The sequence below is a fragment of the Pleurodeles waltl genome, chromosome 5, assembly GCF_031143425.1.
Source record: "Pleurodeles waltl isolate 20211129_DDA chromosome 5, aPleWal1.hap1.20221129, whole genome shotgun sequence".
Lineage (NCBI taxonomy): Eukaryota > Metazoa > Chordata > Amphibia > Caudata > Salamandridae > Pleurodeles > Pleurodeles waltl.
This window is the reverse complement of record NC_090444.1, coordinates 269,735,684-269,759,138: the sequence shown is the minus strand read 5'-3', so window position 1 is coordinate 269,759,138 and position 23,455 is coordinate 269,735,684.

The window sequence follows — 23,455 nt, the reverse complement described above, 5'->3', positions numbered from 1 at the left end:
CACCCCAGAACTGTGGAGTTCCTGCCATTCTTCTTCCAGGTCTCCGGCTTGCTCAACAATCCACCTCTTGTACTTTGAAACATCCCATTCAGAAAAAGGTATGAAAGAGGAAAGAATTTTCTTGTAGAGTGGATAAAGTAGGGTTGCACAGATGTACTATTTGGATGGGACAATATAATTTTGCAGCCATGCATTAAAAGTTAAGTGATAGCTTAGGTTCTCAACAAAGGCATGCACCTCTGGATTTTTGGTCACACCTCTAAATGAAAACCTCAAAAGGAAGCAGCATCTATGTCAGACAATTGGCTAGGCCCCATTTGTTTGCATCCATGGTTATAGCTTTCCCAATTGCATCCTCTATTCTTAGAATGACATAGTCATTGATCTGTCTGCACTGCTCAAACAGACATTGCAATATATGATAGCTTGAGTTCCAGCATGTTGGCACCTCCTTTATCAGGGCTTTAACTGGTACTCTGTTACCACTCTGAATAATCCACAACTGTTTCTGGGCTTTAAAAGAATGGCTAAAATAGGTGCTGATTTGTCTGCAGGTCGTCAATATTTTGCCGACTATGCCTTCCTTTTTTTAGAAAAGTCTTGCACAATCAGGTTGGTGCAGTGCGCCAAACTCAAGACCCTGAAATAGCCACCATCTGCCATGGCCTTGATTATGTTACTGCCATTGTCCGTGGTAACAAATCCAATTCTGCGACCTCTGGGTTGCAGCCTTTCAGACACCTTGCTATTAAATTCCTCCATGATGTTTGCAGCTGTGTGTGATTTCTCCATGGCAAGCATGGTTACTGTTGCATGCCGCTGAACTCTCTTAAAACTTTCTTAAGAGCCAAGACCCATAGATAGTTTTTGCTTTACCCCCACAAAATAAATCCAGTGTGCAGTGATGCACATGTAATCCTTCACCTGACAACTGGTCCACATGTTAGTCATCAGGTGGATAGTGTGGACAACACTTTACTGCAAAGCTTGTCCAACCAATTGTAACACATCATGATGCAGCGCTGGAACAGAAATTCTGGCAATTAGTCCAACTTGGAACTTTCCATTTCGGGCAGATGATTGTCAGAAACTCTAAGAATCCTACTCCTTCCACAAAAGAAAAAAGGAGGAGGTTCAGCGCAAACATTGTTGCCAGCTTCCCATTATAAAAACATGCCATTGGGTGGTTGCAGTCATATGGCCCTTCCTGCCTAAGCATGCCCATAATTGTAGCCTGGATTCTCTTCTTTTGTGAGGCCACAGACACAGGCAGTTTTTGAGATGTAGGTGGTAGCGGACTCAATGTGCATCATGGTGCAATCACCATATGCCATGGTATCACCATCTAACTCTGTGTCTTCGTGGGCCATTGTGAGATCGCTGAGACAGGTGATTCTAGTGCACTGCTGGGACAGGGCTGCTTTGCGTGAGGATGTCACCCTCTTCTTCCTCACCTTCCACCATGATTTGACCAGTTGTAGCTTGCTTTCCTCACCTTCACCGCCGCAACCATGTTCAGCAATTTTTGTAAGTTGCTCCTCCCACCGGATTGAGTGATGTTTTTTATATGGGTCGTTTGGCCTCCAGTACCATAGTGTGAACAGGCTTACCACAATGAACATTTGCATGGCAAATGGAGCATATCGCAATGTTCTCCTCCTGTTTGCTAATCATAATGAAGTCCCAAACTGGGGAGAAGTACTTTCTTATTGTGCCACTGCCAATGCCTGAAGAGGAATTGGAGGTACGTGGGTGAGTTGATTGCCTCTCTGCAGTGCATATTTCTACTGAGGGATGGGCTGGTGCATGTATTAGCCAGGGCCTTACAAATATGGCAGCTGGCGGTGCTGCCTGTGCCACATCCCTCGATGCAGGTTGGATAGTAATGCCAGACTCTTCTGTGCCAGCTTCCACAATCACTGGCTCATCATCATCATCATCGCCTTCCATGATTCCAAAGTTTTCTGGATCTTTTCTTTTGCCTTGCCTCTCCTGGTGTCTCACAGACCCTATCGGGGTCCACTCCATGTCCCTACCATCATCATCAGAAGTTGTGCTTGGAGAAGATGGTGGAGTAGTGCCCTTCCTTTTTCTTGCTGGAGATCTGGGAGCTATTGATGGTAAAAGAGGAGGTTCTTGCTCGACAGGAAGCTTGACCTCCTGTTCTTCTCCAACTTCAGGAAGATCTACCATTGCTGGCTGCGATTGCTGTCCAACTTGCTCTCCTTCCTAAAACGATTGGTTAATACTTTGTGAGGGACAAATCCAATTCTACGTTACTGCTGTCTGGTGTTGCCATGATTGCAGTGGCTCCCTCACAGACAGACCTGATCTTGGGCTCCGGTTGGGGTGGTGCTGTTGATGCAGGAGTGCTGCACCCAGGTCCCTCGCTGGGGACCGGTGTGGCAGGCAGACATCTCACAAAAAAGGTTGGGGTTGGCACACCACTGGTGGAAAGCTGTTTCTTCTTACTGGACCTTTTCTCCAGAGCAACTTTATTTGGGGCCATGTTAAGCTCCAAGTTGGCATTGGCACTAAGATGCACAAGTGTTTGGAGGACCGAAGTAGGCGCAAAGCCTTCTCTTTGGCAGTACTGTGGGTGATGTCAGGTTTCTTTTGTTGTGCACCTAACAGCAACCAAGCAAGAAAAACATGTAGTTAGTGAAACAGTACAGACAAATGCAATCTTTGGACAGTTGGTTACTTATGTAATAAATACTAATTTAATCAAACATTTTAAAGTCAAAACACATCACTACACCATAAAATGTAATTTCAAATCAGGCAGCACATCCTGCAGATCTAGCTCTTTGCTTTATCTTCACCTGTTTTAAAGGAGACACCAGGGGTAGTCAGAGAGAGGTGCATGGGTAAATTAAATAGTCCTTTAAAAAACCTATTGCAGCCAGTTGGTCCAGGGGAAATGGAATAATCATTAAAAAAAAAAATTATGCTACTGATTTGTCTGCAGTGCTCAGAGACCAAGGTGTCCAGGAGGAAATTGAATTATTATACATCTAAAGAAACTGAATGCTGTAGTGCGGCTATGCATCTTTGGTGGATGGATGAAGCAATGGATGTGGATGGCTGGAACAAGGCAAAATGCAGAGTTAAAAAAACAATTAAAAAATTAAATAAAAAAGATAAAAATTGGGATAAAAACAAGAAATCAAAAATATTAAAAATTAAAAATTAAAATTAAGAATTTCAAATAAAAAATGAAATAAACAAAAAAATTTTTTTAAAGTATAATAAAAAATAAAATAAACACCTGAACTGAAATATAATAGAATAAACATGTAAGAAAATGAAACTAGAAAATAAAAATAAAAAATAACATAGAAACTTAAAATAAACAAATGATCAATAATTAAGGATGTTTGCATGTAAGCCTATGGCAAAGACACACTGGCTGGATGCAGAAAATGTCTGCCAACAACATGGTCAAACAACAACAAGGAGCAAGGAGACATCAAACAAAGAACACAGGCAAGCCTGTAGCAAAGGGACACTGGCTGGATGGACAAAGTGGCTGCCAGCCACATGGTCAAATAACAACAACAAGGATCAAGTAGGCATGAGGAAGAAAAAAAAACGCATGCAAGTCTATTGCAAAGGTGCACTGCCTGCATGCACAAAATGGCTGCCAGCCACTTGGTCAAACAACAACAAGCAGCAAGGAGGCATGGGGACAAAAGAAAGAACACATGCATGCCTTTGGCAAGGGGACACTGGCTGGATGGTCAAAATGGTTGCCAGCCACATGGTCAAACAACAGCAACAAGGAGCAAGAAGGCATGGCAAACAAAGAACACATTCAAGACAATGTCAAAGGGACACTGGCTGAATGGACAAAATGGCAGCCAGCCACATGGTCAAACAACAAGGAGCAAGGAGGCATGGCGAACAAAGAAAGTACGCATGCAACCCTATGGCAAAGGAACACTGGCTGCATGCACAGAATGACTTCCAACCACATTGTCAAACAACAACAACAAGGAGCAAGGAGTCACGGGGAACAAAGAAAGAACACATGCAAGCCTATGGCAATGGAACACTGGCTGCATGTACAAAATGGCGGCCAGCCACATGGTCAAACAACAATAACAACAATCAGTCAACGTTACTAGAAAAAAGGTGGTTGATGCTAATCGTCGCACATCTGAAACAGGGAACTCCAGGGTAACAAATCATATGTAAAGCCTTGTACAGGGTTCCAGCCTGGTACGGAAACCCAACCACCAAGGGTTTCAGAGATGCACAGAACACAAGCGGAAAACTGAACCACCTATGTCACGTGCTGTAGAGTACAGAATGCAAGAAAAAAGAGCAACCAGGGCACTCCAAAATAATAAGTCCAAGATGAGTAGAGTTGCAGGAAATACTTTAATCCTTTGTATTGGGAAAACAAAATAGTACTCAAAGATATTCAAGTCCATATGTTAGAACAGGCATATGGGATTTCAGAAACAGCCAACACGTGTTTCGTCCTCACGGACTTTTTCAAGGCTCAGAAACTCAGGTTGAAGAAGGCCAGTTCATATAATGCTTCTGTTAAAACTCCCTTTTCCGGGGCGAAACCAACGCCAACAAAAACACGGCGGACACAGTACACAGAAGGGAAAACACTCACCTCTCCACACCCCATGAGGAACCCGGATGCCATGGAGCCCGAATTGCAGCTACTGCCGATGATGGTCTTCCTTCTCCTCTATCAGGAGCTCCAATGACGGCGGCGACGACCACGGTAAGTACTGCACCTACAACACAGGGGAGGGGAGGGAAAAAGAGAGTGACACACACACACACTCAACACGCAACACCCCCACCCCCACCCTCACCCACAACCCCATACACACAAATACATGCTGCAACATCACATATACACCCCCCCCACCCCCTGGAAGAACTCAAGGACAAAAGGAAATGATTTGAGCGAATGTAATCATGTGAAATATCATTATCAAAATTAAAAATCCAGAACATACAATTATGTACACCAACTACACAAGTCCGGATAGTGCACCAATCATTGTCTGTGGACCACTGGGCCGACACATGATACCTGACTCCAAACGGAGAGAACACTGGAGGTACATCAGATTGAAAATATACAGGCACCTCAGGGGGACAGGGAGGGGGGCACCTCAGCCTGATGAACGCACAATGCCAGTGCTCCACGAGGGGTTCCATGCCCACTGCTGTATCCTGGGGAGTGGAAAGCCACAGTCTCTCAAGTCATTCCAGTGGGTGGTTTGCCGACTGCTTTATCCTGGGGAGTGCAAAGCCACAATTTCTCAAGTCTTTCCAGTGGGTGGTTTGCCCACTGCTTTATCCTGGGGAGTGCAAAGCCACAGTCTCTCAAGTCTTTCCAGTGGGTGGTTTGCCCACTGCTTTATCCTGGGGAGTGCAAAGCCACAGTCTCTCAAGTGGATGTCATTCTCCACTGGTTCTGGAGGGGGCTTTGTGCCCAGAGTGCTGAATCCCGCCAAGGACTGAGGTAGTGGATGTATCTCTCCACTGGTTCTGGAGGGGGCTTTGTGCCCAGAGTGCTTCATCCTGCCAAGGACTGAGGTAGTGGATGTATCTCTCCACTGGTTCTGGAGGGGCCTTTGTGCCCAGAGTGCTCCACGTGCAGTGTGGCCGGTACAATATACTCGCCTGGGTGTGTGTGCCACGAGATCGCCGAGGTACAGATACTATGATACGCCATTGAGGCAGAGACATACCCCACACTGCTGCGGCTTCGCGTTCCATATGCAGGTGACAACTATGATGACAGTGATGCTTCATTGAAGCTGCTCAGGGTCCTTGAACTCACCACCAGCCTCGGACCACTGACCACTGGGGAAGGTAGCCATGTCTGTGGTGGTGCCACTGTCTGAGGATGTTGCAGGCCACTGGCGGTGCTTGCGGCGGTGTCAGTCGTGGTGGTGCTGGCTGCAGGGTCTGTGGCGGCAGTGCTGGCTGCGGGGTCTGTGGCGGCGGTGCTGGCTGTGGGGTCTGTGGTGGCGGCATTGGCGGCGGGGTCTGTGGCGGCAGAGCATGTGACAGCACCAGCTGAGTGAGAAAGCAGGATTTCTCCTGTAGCCTCGGACGGCTGCCCACCGGGTAAGAGGCTGGGGACTGTCGCAGCGGCTGTAGATGTGCCCGAGGCGGTGCAGGTGGCGGTGCAGGTGGCGGTGCAGGTGGTGGTGTTCGCCGCCATACAGGTTGGCGTGGACATGGACAGAAGGTCTGACACTGGTCCCTCAGTAGGTGCCACCATCCCCTCTCCTGACCTTCCCTTCAGTTTTTTGCCCTTCCCCACCTTAGATGGTGGCGCAGTTGTCTTGCCACTATCCCCTTTCATTTTCGCTGACGCCTTGGTGGCAGGTGTTTTCGGCTTCTCCCTCCGGGATGTGGGCACCTTTTTTACCTGGGCAAGTGGTGGAATGTCCTTGCCCTCGCTCCGTGGCACACTGGCAGCCCTGATGGTTGGCGCACTCCATAACCCCGCAGTTGCTGGCACCACTGTGCCTGGGTATGTGGTGGCTGAGGTGCTGGGCTGGGACCTGGAAAGCCTGGCTCTAGGGGAAGGACGGGGGGAGGTGAAGGGAAGAGATCAACGTTTGACAGGAAAAGTTTTTAGACACACTGGGACAGGTAGATGGAGGGGGTTTGGAAGTGGAGAAAGAGGTAGTGGTTGTAGGAGGTGTATGTCTGCTGAATTTGGGTGAGGGTGCATGGGCTGGAGGCTGTCGTGAGGTAGATGGCTGTTGGGTGTGTGTGCCTGCGTTTGTGTACTTTGAGAGGAGGGCTCACTGACACACTGGGAGAGGACACTAAGGATGTGTGAATGGTAGTGGGGGTGGTGAGTGCACGTGAGCAGTGTGTGGTGATGGGCGTGCTGCTGATGGAGGTAGTGGCTGAGGATGTAGTGCATGCAGGTGTGAGTGGAGATGAGACTGGGAGGGAGGAGGGAGATGTGGAGGAGGGGGACACAGTGGAGGAAGTGGATGTTGGTATGTGTGCATGGGTATGATGTTTGTGTGAGTGCCTGTGGGATGTGTGGTGCTTATGTTTACCTGAGCCACTCTTGTGTGTTGATGTGTGTGCATGCTGGTCTGATGGTGTGCTTGGGATAGGCTGAGGTACAGGGTATTGGGTCTGGGTGGACGAGGTTGGAGGGAGGAGGCTGGACACAGGGACAATGGCTGCCATCAGTGCTGAGGCCAGAGCCTGAAATGCTCTCTGTGGGCTGCCTGGCCAGAATGAATGCCCTCCAGGTATGCATTTCCTTGTTGCAAATGCCTCTCAACACCCTGGATGGCATTCAGAATGGTAGACTGCCCAACAGTGAGGGATCACAGGAGGTCAATAGCCTCCTCACTGAGGGCAGCAGGGCTGACTGGGGCAGGGCCTGAGGTGCCTGGGGCAAAGGAGATGCCCACCCTCCTGGGTGAGCGGGCACGGGACACATGCTGAGGGGCTGCTGGGAGGACGGTGCTGGTAGGGGGGTGGCGGCTTTACCTGTTGATGCGGTGGGCACAGAGGGCCACCGCAAGGGAGCTCCCATCAGAGGAGGAGTCGCTGTCGCTGGTCTCTGCTCCTGTCCCCGCCGTGGAGCTCCCCTCGCCCTCCATCCCAGTGGTGGCTTCAGACTTCATTGCTTTACCCTCCAGGGCCAAGTGGGATGCAGCTCTCTCCTGCTCCAGTGGCAATGCTCCTCTGCCTGATGATGCTATTGACACAAGAACAGGGATACCACAAAAAGGGGGGGGGAGACAGGAGAAAGACATGTTCAGTGCATGCAACACCACTTGCAACACCACTACCGTTGGCGGACACAACAGACACAGCAGCCCTCTGCACTTCGCCATGCACTTACAGTTCCTAGATTAATCACATGCCCATGGGGTACAGGGCCTAAGCCTGATTGCTCCACACCTGGAAGTCACAGGAGCCTGACTAGGTGTAGATGGCTCTAACCACTAGTGGGGTTGGGGTGCCACAAAGCTTGACTCACAAGGGACCTTGCCTACCAAGATCGCCCTGGCCTAGGGAAACCCACTGCCCACCTCCCCCACCCAGACACCTCGTAATGCGTGCAGAGTCAGCTGAATGAGAGTGTACCCTCAAGCACCCATCCAACTCCGGGTACGCCACCGCCAGAATCCGGAACATCAGGGGGTCATGGTGCGACGGGCACCCCTCCCACGTTGGGAGCCCATCCCCAGCTGGGCCTCCGCAGTCTTCTTGCTCCAGTGGCACAGGTCCTCCCATCTTTTACGGCAGTGGGTGCTCTGTCTGTGGTGGACCCCCAGGGTCCGGACGTTCTTGGCGATGGCACGGCAAATAGCCTTCTTCTGGTGAGCGCTGATCTAGAGGAATAGTCCTCTCCTCTTGAAGGTCAGGTATCAAGTGAGTGTACAGACAGAAAATGGCGGTCACGTCCGCGGCGGTGCATACCGCCACCGCCAGCGTACATTGTTATTGGCTCCTCTGACCTATAGGGCCCAATGTTAACCAGTGCAGAATTGCGCTGCGGTCTTCGACCGCCCACTGCAACGGTGTAGAACGCCAGCGCAGTTACCTCATATCCCCTTGTCCCACCTTACAGGTCAGGCAGCCGCCATTTCAGGGTGACACATGGCATTAATAATAACTGCGTCACACAAATGTAGGCCTTGAACACACACAGTTACAGGCACATTGCAGATTAATAAATGTGTGCAAATGACATTTTGTGATACCTCAGTGTTGGATGACTCTCTGCTCGCTGTTCTCCTCCATAGGGCACATCCGCTGGGGCAGGTGATGAGATGGCAGCATCCTCCGGTGTACAGACCGCTGGTGGACCTGTCGACAATGGAAGAGAGAAACATCATAGTCACCTACAGACTTGATCATGCAACAATCCAGGAATTGTGTGCCCAGTTGGAGCCAGACCTGATGTCAGCTATCCGCCATCCCACAGGGATACCCCCTCTAGTGCAGGTCCTGTCAGTACTCCATTTCCTGGGAAGTGGTTCCTTTCAAACAACAGTGGCCATTGCATTAGGGATGTCCTAGCCAATGTTCTCTAACGTGCTGTCCAGAGTGTTGTCTGCCCTGCTGAAACACATGTGCAGCAACATCGTGTTCCCTCAGGTGGAGGATTTGCCCACAGTGAAAGGTGACTTCTATGCCTTTGGACATATCCCCAACATCACTGGTGCCATTGATGGCATTGGTACCCCCCGCAGGAGTGAACAGGTGTACAGAAACCGGAAGAGCTATCATTCTATGAATGTGCAGATGGTGTATTTGGTAGAACAGTACATCTCCCATGTGAATGCCAAGTTTCCTGGCTCAGTGCATGACGCTTACATTGTGAGGAATAGCAGCATCCCTTATGCGATGGCGCAACTCCTGAGGCACCGTGTGTGGCTAATAGGTGAGGCCAAGGACCCTTTACAGTGTGAATAGGTGTCTGGGTATGGGGTTGTCCCTAAGGGTTAGTGTGTGTCTAACAGTTGTCCCTCCATATTTGCGGTGACTCTGGTTACCCCAACCTGCCATGGCTACTGACCCCAGTGAGGAATCCCAGGACGAGAGTAGAGGAATGCTACAATGAGGCACATGGGCTAACTAGGAGGGTGATTGAACGAACCTTCGGCCTCCTGAAGGCCAGATTCCAGTGCCTCCATATGACAGGTGGTTCTCTCTACTACTCACCAAAGAAGGTGTGCCAGATCATTGTGGCTTGCTGTATGCTGCACAACCTGGCTTTGCGACGCCAGGTGCCTTTTCTGCAGGAGGATGGGCCAGCTGGTGGTCTTCTGGCAGCTGTGGAGCCTGTGGACAGTGAAGAAGAGGAGGCAGGAGAAGAGGATATTGACAACAGAAACAACATAATCATGCAATACTTCCAGTAAGACACAGGTAAGCAGATGTCACTGCCTCCCATATCTCATACTCTTATTGGAGCTAGCATAAGTCTGTCATTTGCACTGAGTGTATGGACCCTGACTTGTCACTTTGCCTTTCCATTTCACAGATGTAGGTCCCACTTTGAGACCTCTGCTATATTTCCTCCAGGCCTACAGCTGTGTTACATCGGTGTGTGCACAAGTAAATTGACATTGCTAAATTCCATGGTTATTGCGAATACACATTTGTGAAACACAGACTTACTCCAGATTGTTTTGTGATTGAAGTGTGTTTATTTCTGTGCAAATAAGTGGAGGGGGGTTGTAAAATGGGCAGGGGGGCTGGTGGAGGAATTTCCATGGCAGAGTCCAGTCTATTTGTTTCACAGGTGCATTGTCCAAAGGGGCATAGGAAGTGGAGCAATGACAGTTGAAGGATGGACAGGGTGACAAAGTGGGACAGAAGGGTGACATTCAGGGGTGTCTCATTTCCTGGCAGGGGTCTTGGCAATGTTCTCTGTCTTTTTCCTGGATCTCAGGGACCGTTTGCGGGGTTGTTCTACATCTGCAGGGGGTGGGGTGCTGGTGTTGTGTTCCTGTGGCGGTGCCTCTTGTCCACTAGCACCGGCGGAGATTGAGGGCTGTTCATCATCCAGGCTAGTGTCAGGGGCCCCTTGTTGTGCCCCAGTGTCCCTCCTGGTGTTGGCAAGTTCTTGCAGCACCCCTGCAATGGTGACCAGGGTGTTGTTAATGGACTTCAGGTCCTCCCTGATCCCCAGATAGTGTTCCTCCTGCAGTCGCTGTGTCTCCTGAAACTTGGCCAGTATCATTGTCATCGTCTCCTGGGAATGATGGTAAGCTCCCATGATGATGGAGAGTGGGTTCCCTGGGCCTGTCCTCCCCCTGTCACACAGCAGTCTTCCCAGCTCCCCTATTTTCCTGAGCCTCTGTCCCCTGAACCGTGTGCCCACTGCCACTGCTCCCAGGTCCCTGATTGTCTTGGGTTGGTGGGTTTCCCTGGGTTCCCTGTAGCGGTGGACACACTGCTGATTGACATGTCCTTGGGACAGAGGGATGGGCCCGCTGGGTGGGTGCTGTGCTGGTGTTTCCTGAGGGGGAGGCTCTGTGGTGGCTTGTGCCAGTGTCAGGGGAACCGACTGTCCCGAGGTCCCTGATGGGCCGGGCAGGTCATCTTGATCCAGTTGTGCAGAGCTGCTGTCATCACTGTGGGTCTCTTCTGTGGGGGGACTGTATATGTCTGGTACCTCCTGTCCAGTGACGTTGGGTAGGGGCCCTGCAGGGGTATAAAGGCTTGATTATTGCATCTGTGTGTGCCATCGTGTGCAATGGATGAGTGACCCTGTACTCCAGTGCTTGCATTCTTGGCTTGGTCCTTGTGTGATATTTGGTTTGGAGTCTGTGTGGGTATCTGTAGTGGACATGCTTTGGTGATGGGTGTCCATGCTTTGGTGTTGCATGCAGGGCTTGGTATTGGGATGGGTGGGTTGTGATAGTGGGGCATATGTGAGGTGTTGGAGTGATGGGGGTGAGGGTCGGAGTATGTGATAGCATGCAGGTAGGGTGGGGGGGGATAAGGTAGTGAAGATTTGACTTACCAGAGTCCAGTCCTCCTGCTACTCCTGCAAGGCCCTCAGGATGCAGTATTGCCAAGACTTGCTCCTCCCATGTTGTTAGTTGTGGGGGAGGAGGTGGGGTTCCACCGCCAGTCCTGTGTACAGCAATCTGGTGTCTGGAGACCACTGAACTCACCTTCCCCCGTAGGTCGTTCCACCTCTTCCTGATGTCATCCCTTGTCCTGGGGTGCTGTTCCACGGCATTGACCATGTCCATCACCACCCACCCATCCCAATACTAAGCCCTGCATGCAACACCAATGCATGGACACCCATCACAGACCTGCATGGACACCCATCACCAAAGCATGCACACTTGAGACAATAACCTAGCCAACCAAATCACTACACACAGAAACCTAAGCTGCCAGCGCAAACATCCTCTAACAAGGCAACACACCCATGCACAATATGTCAAACGCAGAAACTATAACACTGCATTTACACCCCCACAGGTCCCCCACACAATGTCACCAGAGAGGAGGTGCCAGCAATATCCAGTGCCCACCCAGAAGAGGCTCACAGTGGTGACAGCAGCTCTGTACGCCTGGATCAGGATGACCAACCTGGCCCATCAGGGACCTCTGGACAGTCGGTCACCCAGCCACAGTCCCATACCACCACAGAGTCTTCCCCCTCAGGAAACACCACCACAGTACCCACCCTGCAGGCCCATACCTCTGTCCCAGGACACATCAATCAGCAGTGTGTCCACCAATACAGGGACCCCAGGACACCCCGCAAACACAGGACGATCAGGGACCTGGGGTCAGTGGCAGCGGGGAAGCAGGAAGGACTGCTGTGCGATGGGGAAGGACAGGCCCAGGGAACCGACTCTCCAGGAGGCACTCACCAACATCCTGGGAGCATACCACCATTCCCAGGGGACGATGGGCCAGATACTGGCCAAGTTGCAGAAGGCCAAGCAGAAGCAGGAGGGACAGTACCTGGGGATCAGGGAGGACTTGAAGGACATGCACACCACCCTGGTCACCATTGCAGGGGTGCTGGCAGACATGGCCAATACCATGAGGGAGGCAGTGGCACACCAGCGAGCCCCTGACACTAGCCACATCAATGAACAGCCCTCCACCTCCGCCGACGCTAGTGGACAGGAGGCCCTGCCACAGGAACAACAGGCCACCAGCACCCCATCACCTGCAGAAGAAGAACCACCCCACAAGCGGTCCCTGTGATCCAGGCAGAAGCCTGAGACTATTGCCAAGACCCCCACCAGGAAATAACACTCTCCTGAATGTCACTCTTGTGTCTCACTCTGGCACCCTGTCCACCTTCAACTGCCATTGCTCCACTTCCTATGCCCCCTTGGACAATGCACCTGTGATACAAATAGGCTGGAACTCTTACCTGGACTCTCCTCCATCTCCCCACAGCCCATTGCAATACCCCCCCTTATTACACAAAAATAAACTTCCTGGTAAACATCACAAGTATTGAGTCTGTCAAGTGATTGAACAATGTATTTGTTTAACAATCTGTAGACATTGCAATTCAGCTGTACAGTAACGTATAGATAGGTATGACCTGTAGTTTGCTGCAGTCAGTACACTAGGATTCAGAGTGGGGCACAGATATCTGTAAATAGACATGTGAAAGGGTACAGTAAGTGGCCATAGCAGTGGGAATATTAGCCTGCCAGTGAAAAATGACAATTCAAAACTGCAATGGAAGGTGAAGTTACAGTGTCTTACTTGTGTGTCACTGAAAATACTGTCGAATGATTGATGTTCTATTGTCCACATCCTCATCCTCTGCCTCATCTTCGTCACTGTCCACAGGCTCCACCGCTGCCACACGCCCATCTCCAGCCTCATTCTCCTGCAGAAAAGGCATCTAGCGACGTAAGGCAAGGTTGTGAAACATGCAACATGCCACGATGATCTGGCACACCTTCTTGGGTGAGTAGCACAGGGAACTACCTGTTAGATGGAGGCCACCAAAACCTGGTCTTCAGGAGGCCAAAGGTCCGCTTTATAATTCTTCTTGTTTGCCCATGTGCCTTATTGTAACATTCCTCTGCCCTTGTCCTGGGATTCCTCACTGGGGTCAGTAGCCATGGGAGGTTGGGGTAACCAGAGTCACCTGCAAATACCAAGGGATACCAGTTAGCCAGACACTAACCCTTATGGCCAACCCCATACCCATACACCAACATATACTGGGTGGGGACCATGGGCTCACCTATTAGCCACACCCTGTTCCTCTGGAGAGGAGCCATCACATATAGGATGCTGCTATTCCTCAGGATGAAGGCATCATGTACAGAACCAGGATACTTTGCATTGACATGGGAGATGTACTTGTCTGCCAGGCACACTATCTGCACATTCATCGAGTGAAAGCCCTTTCGATTTCTGAACACCTGTTCATTTCTCCTGGGGGGAGGGTACAAATGCAATATGTGTTCCATCTATTGCCCCAATGATGTTGGGGATATGTCACATTGCATAGAAGTCAGCTTTCACTGTGGCCAAATCCTCCACCTGGGGGAAAACAATGTAGCTGCGCATGTGTTTAATCAGGGCAGACAACACTCTGGTCAGGAATATTGAGAACATTGGCTGAGACATTCCTGCTGCCAAGCCCACTGTCACTTGGAAGGAGCCAGTTGCCAGGAAATGGAGCACTGATAGGTCTTGCACAAGAGGGGGGAGCCCAGTAGGGTGACGGATAGCAGAGATCAGGTCTGGCTCCAATTGGGCACACAGCTCTTAGATTGTGGCCCTGTCAAGTCTGTAAGTGAGGATAATGTGCCAAGTCCACTAGGGGCCTGTACACAGGGGATGTCTCCATCTCCTATTCATCCGCCGCAGTTGTAATCTAGGGGGCAAAATGATGAGCATCTGTTCAGTAGTCAATATTTCCTAAATGTACAGTGCAATGCAAGTTCTGACAGAAACAGTATGTTGTTCTACAGGGCAAAATGGTGCCTATGTGTGCTGTGATGCAGTTAAGAGCCATGGCCTACCCCCCCCCCCGAAATGGCGCCCGTCTGTCCTGTTGGGAGGGACATGTGGAAATGAGGTAATGTCAATGACGTTGTGCGCCGTTGCGCGCCGTTGCGGGAGGCGGTCGAGTACCGCCGTGCAACTCCTCATTGGTTGTCATTGGGGCCTATGGGTTACAGTAGCCAATTGTGATGTACGTAGGCGGTGACGGTACGCACCACCGCAGACATGACCGCAAATCCTATCTGCTCGCTCACTTGCTACCTGACCTTCAACAGGAGAGGACCTCCACTGCAAGTGCTGCTGTGACCTATGTCTGGAAGCGACCATGGCTCAAGTCACTCGGGAAAGGGCCCCTGCCTTCACCCCTGCAGAGTTGGAGAGACTGGTGGATGGGGTCCTACCCCAGTACTGAATGCTGTATGGGCCTCCAGACCAACAGGTAAGCATACTGTGAGCACGATGCATGGGTCATGAATGCATGGAGTGCTGGATGTGAGGGCCTCTTATAAGATGGGGTGGTTGAGGGGTCCTGGGCAGTGTGCTGCATGTATGGTGGGCAATGAATGTGCGTAAGGGGATGGGAGGGATATGGTGACTGATAGGAAAGAAAAGCCAGTCCGGTTTATCTCTAGTAAGTGACTGATGACGTCTTGACTGTGAGCGTTAGATTGCAGGAGCTGAGAAAAGGGATAATAATATTTGTTTCCTTTATTTTCAATTGGAATAATCCAATGATTTAGTAGGTCCTGAAGAAGCGTCAGGGGATCCTTTTGGACCATAAGAGACGCGAAACATGTCGACCGCATATTGACCATATACTGAGGGATTTCGGATAATTACCGTCTTCCTTTGCCTTGATTTTTTGTACGAGTGCCTGAGCATTATCTCTTGTTTCACTCCCTTGTAACTTCTTTTAATCTTGACCAATTCCCAACAGCAAATAATAAACCATTTAGTGAGGGTTTTGAGCCAATTTTACTTTGTCCTTTCCTTTTTTCCTCCTCTTTTTCGGACCCACATTTGGTTCCGCGGCTTCATCATTAATAAAAAGATCTCCGGCAAAGAGCCCCCCTTCGGGGGGTGCCCGTCAGGCATTGCAGCGCCGGCCTGACGAGGAGCTGTCCGATGATGAAGCATGACACCATATGTGGTGTGTGAGGACTTTTGCTCCTGATTATCAGGACTCCTTTCCTTTTCCTTGTATCAGCTTTGGAACAGTGTATTATATTTCATTATCAGGTTGACTGGAGGGCATACACTGGACCATATAATCCTCCAATCCCTTCTCTTTATTTGACAGGGATATGGTAGGCCATTAGTGTAACAGGACGGACGGTATGACTGATGCCCTTTTTCTAAATGTATTTCCTCTGCAGGTCAGCGCCCATCAGAAAAAGGGTATATGGCATGCCGTCACCAAGGATGTGCGGACCCTGTGGGTCTATGACAGGCGGAGCACCCACTGTCGGAAACGGTGGGAGGAGCTGAGACGCTGGGCACAGAAGGCGTTGGAGGCCCAGCTGGGGATGGTCTCCCAACGAGGAAGCAGTGCCCGTCGAACCCTGCCCACCCTGATCTTCCACATACTGGCAGTGGCCTATCCGGAGCTGGATGGGCATGTGAGGGCATCACAGTAGCCCCAAGGGGGTGAGTACAGTTTCCCAATATACTACTTGGACGTGGTGGGGTGATATACGGGAGGGGGATGTGGGCCTGTTGGCACCCCTAGGCCAGGCAGGACATTGCAGGGTAGGCTCCATATGGAGCAGGGGCTGATTAACTCCACGTCCAACAAAGGTAGTGGGCATCCACTACTGGGCAGGGCTCTGTGGGTCTCAGGTATGCTGCAATTGGGGTTAGGCACTCCTGTCCATGGGCCGGTGACTAGCATTGTGACTGGTAGTGCTTTGCTGAGTGTGTAGGGCTGTTCCCTGTGTGTGAGTGTGTTGGGTACGCCAACGGTGGTGTTGTTGCTGCCAATGACCAAGTGTTTCCTTTGGCTATTTCCCCCCCTTTTTGTTTTGTCTTCCTGTTCTTATGTGCATTAGCATCATCTGGATGAGGAGCAGAGGCACCGGCAACCGAGGGAGCTGTATCCCACAGGGCCCAGGAGGCTGAATCCACAGACGGTGAGGGCACCAGTGGGACAGAGGGCGAGGGGAGCACCACGGTGGAGACAGGAGAGGACAGTTCTGAAAGTGATACCTCCTCCGATGGAAGCTCCCTAGTGGTGGCAGACAGCTCTGTGCCCACCCCCACTAAAGGTACAGCCGCCACCCCCATACCAGCACCAACCTCCCAGCAGCCCCTCAGCAAGTCTCCCGTGCCCGCTCACCCAGGAGGGTGGGCATCTCCTTCGCCCCAGGCACCTCAGGCCTTGCCCCGGTGAGCCCCGCTTCCCTGAGTGAGGAGGCTATTGACCTCCTGTGATCCATCTCTGTTGGGCAGTCAACCATTGTGAATGCCATCCAGGGGCTGGCAAGGCATTTGCAACAAACAAATGCACTCCTGGAGGGCATTCACTCTGGCATGGCGGCCCAACAGAGATCATTCCAGGCTCTGGCCTCCTCCCTGTTGGCAGCCATTGTTCCTGTCTCTAGCCTCCCCCCTCCAACTTCCTCTGCCCAATCCCATTCCCCTGAACCCTAACCTATCCCAAGCACACATTCAGACCAGCATGCACCCAAGACAACACACAGGAGTGGCTCATGCAAACACAAGCACCACACATCATTCCACAGGCACTCACACAAACACCATCCAGATGCAGACAACCAATATCCACTGCCTCCACTGTGCTCCCCTCCTCCTACTTCTCCACCTCCCTTCCAGTAGCGTCTACACTCACACCTGCATGCACTACATCCTCATCCACTACCACCATCACGCCTATCACTACATGCCCCTCACTGGCAATCACCACCCCCACATCCATGCACACGTCCCCTGGGCCCTCTCCCACTGTGTCTGTGCCCCCACCACCTAAAGTACAGAAACGCAAGCACTCAGACACCCAACAGCCATCCACTTCACAACAGCATCCAGCCAATGCACCTGCACCCAAACACAGCAGACAGAGACCTCCAACTCCCTCTTCCTCCACTCCCAAACATTCACCCTCTTCCCGCCCCAATGTCCCTAAGAAGCTTTTCCTCTCCACCATTGACCTCTTCCCTACCCCCCCGTCCTTCACTTCGGGCCAGGGTGGGCAGAACCCAGGCTAACACCTCAGCCACACAGTCCACGGCCACAGTTGTTTTGGCAGCTACCGCAGGTGAGAGCGGCTCCAAGAAAAAACCCATCAGCACTGCCAGTGTGCCTGCACCGGCTGCCAAGGGGAAGGGCAAGGATGTACCACCAGCTGCCAAGGGCCAGGAGGCACCACCACGTGGCAAGGGCAAGGAGGCACCAACACATGGCAAGGGCAAGGAGGTACCAACACATGGCAAGGGCAAACGGCCTGCCAATGCAGGCCGGAAAAGATAGGAGGCCTGGTGCTGGGACTGAATCTGAGCCCACAACACCAACCATGGCACTTCAGCTGTCCGAGGCTAAGGGGAAGGGCTGGAGCCTCCCCCCACCACTGGCAGCACTGCCACCAGCACCTCTGCCAGCAGCAGCAGTCCCAGTGGGCAGCCGTCCAAGGCTGCAGGGGAAGGCCTGGAGCCTCCCCCCACCACTGGCAGCACCACCACCACTGCCAGCAGCAGCAGCCCTGGTGGGCAGCCATCCGAGGCTGCAGGGGAAGGGCTGGAGCCTCCCCCCGCCACTGGCAGCCCCCCAAAAAAGCACCAGGACTGCCATCACTGCGCAGCCGTCACCGCCGGTGGGCAGTGTGTAGTCCTGCTTCCATGGACTGTAATGCATCCTGATCACTGCAAATCGTGTGGGTGTAGCACCCAGGTAAGTGACTGTGACCTTGCACTCCCCAAGAACTGCATCCCTTGTCACAAAGCCCCCTCCAGAACCAGTGGAAGACGGCATCCACTCACCCGCTCCTTGCCAGGATGAAGCACACTGGGCACAAGGCCCCCTCCAGAACCAGCGGAGAAAGACATCCACTCACCCCCTCCTTGCCAGGATGAAGCACACTGGGCACAAGGCCCTCTCCAGAACCAGTGAAAAAAGACATCCACTCACCCGCTCCTTGCCAGGATGAAGCACACTGGGCTCAAGCCCCCTCCAGAACCAGTGGATGAAGACATCCACTCACCCGCTCCTTGTCAGGATGAAGCACACTGAGCACAAGGCCCCCTTCAGAACCATTGGAGAAGCTACCCACTAGAGAGACTGTGGCTTTGCACTCCCCAGGAGCAAGCATTGGGCAAACCACCCACTAGAGAGACTGTGGCTTTGCATTCCCCAGGACCAAGCAGTGGGCTAACCACCCACTAGAGAGACTGTGGCTTTGCACTCCCCAGGACATCGCACAGGGCATGTAGCCCCCTCCATGTGTTGTACCATCTTCCGGCTGAGGTGCCCCCCTATTCCCCGTCCCCCTGCGATGCCTGTGTATTTTTGACCTGATGCCCCAGCAGTGTTCTCCCCGTGTTGATGCAGGAGTAAGGTGGGGCTTTGACCTATGTGATGTGGCCCTGTGGCACACGGACTTTCTGGACTGGGCAGTGTCCCTCCATTTGCATATATGTAAAGACTGTTTTGATTTTTGAGGACATATTTATAGTTTTTTTAAAAATCTTATTACACTCACTTTAATCATTTCCTTTTATCCTTGCATTATTCCTGAGGGGTACGGGAGGGCTGTGTAATGTTACTGCATCTGTTTGTGTGTATGGTGTTGGGTGTGGGGGTGAGGGTGTTGCGTGTTGCGTGTGTGTGTCACTCTCTTTTTCCTTCCCCCCTTCCCTGTGTGCTGGGCAGCAGTACTCACCATGGTCGTCGTCGCTGGCTTTGGTATACCTGGTGCAGGAGGAGGTAGACCAGCATGGGGAACACCTGCAGTTCGGGCTCAATGGCGTGTGGTTGTTCCCTGAGTGTCCAGAGGTCAGTCCTTTGCCTTCGGTGTACTGTTTCCACCGTGCTTTTGATGTCATTTGTACCATCCCCGAAAAAGGTGGCAGATAGGCCAGTTGTAATACTGTGCGTGGTACATTGTTTTCCGCCTGTCTGTTGGCGGTTACCGCAGCTGTGCTTGTTGCTACCGCCGTGGCGGTCAATGTTTTAAAGTGGCTGTCTGTGTGGGTGGTTTGCGCTGTGGTCATAATTCAATTTTTTTTTACCGCCACTTTATCACCGACCCCCAGGGTTGTATTGAGGGCCTCGGTGTTGTTACTGCTGACTGACCTCCACTTTTGCTGTTTGGAGGGATGAAAAAGTCATGTGATATTATTGCATTTACTCCCTGCAAACATGACCCTGCAAACATGACATCTTATCTCTGCATTTAAATACTCAACACTGCTATCAACCAGTGGTGTTTGACTTATTGGGACTATGGGTGTCATTCCGACCCTGGCGGTCCATTACCGCCAGGGCCGGGGACCGCAGAAGCACCACCAACAGGCTGGCGGTGCTTCCAGGGCTATTCTGACCGCGGCGGTAAAGCCGCGGTCAGAAAAGGGGAACCGGCGGGATTCCGACCCCCTTCCCGCCACCCTGTTTCTGGCGGTTTGCACCGCCAGAACCAGGATGACGGGAACGGGTATCGTGGGGCCCCTGGGGGCCCCTTCACTGCCCATGCAACTGGCATGGGCAGTGCAGGGGCCCCCTAACAGGGCCCCACAAAGATTTTCACTGTCTGCTTAGCAGACAGTGAAAATCGCGACGGGTGCCACTGCACCCGTCGCACCCCTGCAACTCCGCCGGCTCCATTCGGAGCCGGCTTCCTCGTTGCAGGGGCTTTCCCGCTGGGCCGGCGGGCGGTCGCCCGCCGGCCCAACGGGAAAGTTGGAATGGCCGCCGCGGTCTTTTGACCGCGGGGCGGTCATTCGGCGGGGACAGAATGACCGCCTATGTGACAAACTCCAACTTTTTCTTGATACATTAATCAGTTTCATGAGATGTACAGTCGTATTGCTTGTTTCAGACCATAAAAATCGGGGGGCATGTCTCTAGTAAAAAAAACTGACCAGCTGGTACATGACAATGCCGTCTTAGATCTGAAGACAGCAGTAACTGAGGTGATATACATATCTAAACATTTATCTGCTGGTGTATCAAGAGAGGAACCGGACATGTAGTTTTGCAGGTATGGTCAAAAGCAAGCATTTAAATGTCCTGTAAGAGCAAATATGTAATCTTACATGCAATGTGTTGTCACAGAAAGTGGTTCCTATACATTGACGTACCATACATGAAGGAGTGCATTCCATTGCAATAGTCTTTCCATCCACTTTGCAAGGCCTAAAGTGTTTTCTTGGTTACTCAGATAACAATATTTAGATAATGCCTCATACTCATGGGAAGGTTGTGAAGCAATCATATTTGTATTGGAGTGCGTGATTGAAAGGGTTTTGTTTGTTGTTTGGCTTACAAGGCATAAGAGATTTGTGAGGTCGGATAACGTGATGGGCGCTCAGGGCATTGAGTTGCTGCTTATAGGCGTTGGCATTGCAGAATGTGTAATAATAGAGTGATCTGCTTATGCAGACTATACTGTCTTTCAGGATGTGCAGTATATTGTATTGACTGCCGCTACAGCACGTCAGTAGTGTCCATTATGGTATATATGAAGCTCTCCTGGTGGCATCAGAGGAACCAAACAGATGTGAGCATTGAAAAATCATAAGAAAGAGTGGTATGGAGTCTACCAAGGAGTGGCATAGGAGTAACTCACAGGAGGCACTGTTAAACCTCCAAGGAGTATCACATGAATGTCTACCCAGGAGTGACAGAGGAGCAACACATAGAGTGCTATCTGAAAATCGACTTAGGATCACAGAGGAGCAACACAAAGCAACTAACTGGAGGCACTGTTAAACCCCAGGTATTACTAAATGAAGTCTCTTGGGGAGAGACATTAGAGCAACCGATTACAGGTGCTGTTAAACCACGAAAAAGGTGTTATAGGGAGTTTTTCAGGCACGACTTAGGAGCAGCACATTGGAAGCACTGTTAAATCACATACGAATATTATAGGGACTCTACTCAGGAGCGACAGAGCAGAACCCCATTGGAGACAAAGTTAAACCATCAAAAAATAATTTACAGAGTCCCTCAGGGAGCTACAGAATGCCAGCCCATTTCCTCCAAGGAAAATTGTTCCGTCACCTTTATGCCATGTATAGATACAGACAGCCCTGTTGGAAAATGGGTTATACTGATTTATTATCAATCGATTCTTATTGACTCTAAAATGAACAAAATACAGAAAGAAAAAATGAAATTTGTGGCTTATTTGACAACTGTTAATTTTTTTTGGGTGTACATATAACTTATGTAAAGAACAAATATTGACTTTGGTACTGCACTGTGCAGGGTTTTTAAAATGACATCTATTAAAGTAACTAAACAAAAGAAAAGCAAACACAAAAAGTTGATTCTCACAAACAGTTTATATTCTTTATGACTCAGTTCGGTTAGAAACATAGTAAAGATGCTTTAAAAGACAAATTATGAGACATTGTGCAAATCAGCAGAATTATATGTATTAATAGGGCATTGAACCATACGTGCCTGAGCTGCTAAAATGTAGTATTAATTACCGACTGGAAAGAGTAACTGCAAATGTCATTAAACTTAGAAGAGTAAGATAAAGCATTTGGAAAGAGAAGCATATCTCCTAACTTAGATTTGCTGTCGTTGATCTCTGCAAATGAGGATATCTCCTGCCCAGAGTAGTAACATAGCGGCTCTAGGCTACTGCTACACTATCAGAGCGGATATGTTAGGTGAGGTATGCTTGGAGGCCAGAGTCTGACCCGAAAGGGTACTATACATGCATCTACAGTACACAAAGGTAACACATTGGAGCCCCTTGGCCATTTTAGATCCAACCAATGCACAGGCCAAATCGAAGTTGGACCTCTTCTTAGAAACGCATGGTCATGGGATCAACAAAAGTAACAAAAGGTGGTGCAGAGTGTGAATGTGGTCACAAGTCACTCTCCACTCAGGCCATTCGAACTTAAAGATGTTGATCCCTTCGAAGCAGCCCTTTTCCTGTCTCCTGTTAGAAGGATGTGCAATGGCTGGATCAGAGTACTCAATGGCAGGTTAGGGGCTTCCAAGCAGTGGAATCGGCATCAGGAAAGCCTAGAAGCAATTAAGAAGGACTATAATTGTATTGTATTGTAATAGTATTTATATAGCGCTTACTACCACTGACAAGGCGTCAAATCGCTTTTCTTGGAGTAGCACGCTACTCCGGAACCCAAAAACCCAAAAGGAATTAGTGGTGGATTAGTATAGGGAAATATGAGTACAGTTTTAGTATTATTATGAGTTAATTGGAGCCACAGGTATGTGAGTTTGTTAGTTAGATTGGCTGGAGGACTGGAGGGGTGGAGGAGGGAAGAATCCAGAAGTGTTAATTGGGAGTTTATGGTAATAGGATTTAGGCTTGGGATGAGTAAAGGGGGGATGGAGGCGGGAAGAGTCTGTGGAAGGGGTTAGGGAGATCATAGTAGCAGGGTGAGATAAATGAGGGAGAATATAGTAGGGTTGTTTGGGAGATCATGGTAGGAAAGTGAGGTTTGGGAGATTAGATGTGGAAGAGGAGGGAAGAGCTTAGGCAGAGTTATTTAGGGGATGAAAGTAGTAGAATGGATTTGGGATGAGTCAGAGTGGGAATGGAGGATAGATTGATAGAGACATGACATTTGGTGATGGGTAGACTAGTGTGATATAAGATGAGAGCAGGGATTCATGAGTATCTAGTGTAACAACTTATCTAGGAGTTATGCAATGACCTATGAACATGTTAAGCATAGAATAACATACACACACATATATATACACACACACACACACACATATGCACACATATATGTACATA